The sequence below is a fragment of the Solanum tuberosum genome, unplaced genomic scaffold (genome assembly GCF_000226075.1).
Source record: "Solanum tuberosum cultivar DM 1-3 516 R44 unplaced genomic scaffold, SolTub_3.0 scf00017, whole genome shotgun sequence".
Lineage (NCBI taxonomy): Eukaryota > Viridiplantae > Streptophyta > Magnoliopsida > Solanales > Solanaceae > Solanum > Solanum tuberosum.
Genome location: NW_006238943.1, coordinates 314,566 through 316,593, shown reverse-complemented (window position 1 = coordinate 316,593; position 2,028 = coordinate 314,566).

Genomic DNA, 2,028 nt, shown 5'->3' with positions numbered 1-2,028 from the left:
ATATGATATGAAATTTATAATTTTCGTTGAGAAAATAATTTCAGATAAAAAGATAAATCAAAGGTTAGTAAGTAATTGAGATTTGAGTGTTATCTAGTTATCTTCCCATTTGGCCATAGATTTTCCAAATAATATTTGGGAACAAATTTGATAAATAGTGTTTGTCTATACAATTTGTCATTATTTGGCAAATATCCCAAATTCTCAAATACTAGTTTTTTCTAGTATTTGGGCGAAATCTCATTATTTGGGATCTTTTGAAATTTAAAATTTTACACAAAAATTTTATCTTTTACAAAAACACCCTCTATAGTAGTTGTTTGCGTTGTATTACATAATATTTTACGTGAACACCAAAGTAGTGATGAAATATTCGGTGAATATGAAAGTGATGATATGGTTGTTGATGAAAATGATGAACAATCGGCTCAGGGTAACAAAGTCATGTGCTTTGTCTACTTCACGATGTATGAAATGATGCTTGTTGCACTCACTCCAAACTACCACATTGCTCTAGTGTCATGGACACTATTTGTTGTAACGAAAATCCAATTGACTTGTAATACAAACTTATGGTTAATTTTGATAGTTTTTAAAACTTATGAATATGAATCATATTTTTTCTAAAAAAGTGAAATATGTTTTTCAAATACTATGGCCAAACACATGGTGAAATTTCACCCAAATAATATTTGCCAAGAATATTTAAAAATCTATGGCCAAACGCTAGCTTAGTATTATCACTTTCTTATTTTTTATTTTTTTTATTTTAGCGATTTTTATTTTTTTTGCTTCTATTATCATATTATTTATTGTTTGTTCTTTATTTTTTACATTATGAACTCTCTGCTATTTTATTTATTTTACATACTTATCTTTTTTATATGATTTATTTGGACCGATAATTTATCAAAAAAAAATATAAGAAAAAAACTAAATTTTGTATATACACTATATTTTCTTAGATTCCACCTATAGAATTATATTATATATATTGTTATAATATTTTTAATATCATTTAAAATTATGACAAATTAATTTCATGTATAATTATGATTACATGTAATTATTTTTTAAAGTGATCTGATTTTTTTTGTTATTGATATTCTCATTGTAAAGAAATTAAACTTCTCATCCTAATATTCTTTATCTAAAGCTGCTTAATCAACTGAAACACTCATCTGGATCGATGATCTATCAAAAATTTTAAAGAATAAATATAATTGTGTAAACGCTATTTTTCTTAGATCCTACCTATAAAATTATATTGAAATATGTTATTATTGTTATATTTTTAAGACTATCTAAATTTTTGACAACCCAATTTCATATGTTATTATTATTACATGTTTTTGGATGTCAGGGACATCAATGTGCCAAAAGTATGACAGAGAGTATCTACCTGATACCTCCAACAAAACATTAAATAAGCTAATCCTATTGTTTATCATGAGATTATTATTATACATTATACCTCACGCTTAGTGGTGGCAAATGGGCGGGTTGGATCAAATTCGGGCGGGTTGAAAATGGATCAACATAAAATGGGTAATAATTCAACCGCCCATATTTGATATGGATAAAAATTGATTGGGTAACAAATGGGTTGGGTAAAATACTAGTATACCCATATTTTCATGAGTAAATAGTACTCTACTTAAGAATTCAACATGGAGAAAATATTTTAGTCTTTTGTTTAGATGAAATATGTTGAAAATGCTTCATTTAGTTTTATTGTATCATAAAAGTAAAAAAAATAAAATCTATAACTTTTCAATATAAAATAAATTTATGTTTTCCTAGAAAATGTTTTCCCGGAAAACAAGTAGATTTTTGACTTATTTTCTCATGTTTGGTTGGTGAGTAGAAAATATTTTTCGGAAAAGATTTGTAGTGTTTGGTTTATGAATGAAAAATATCTTTTATTTTTACTAGAGTAGAAAATAATGTTTAAAATTAAAAAAAAAATTTAAAAACAAACTTAATTTTTTTTTCGGGATTGGGGAGGAGGGGGTGATAGGGGGCTGG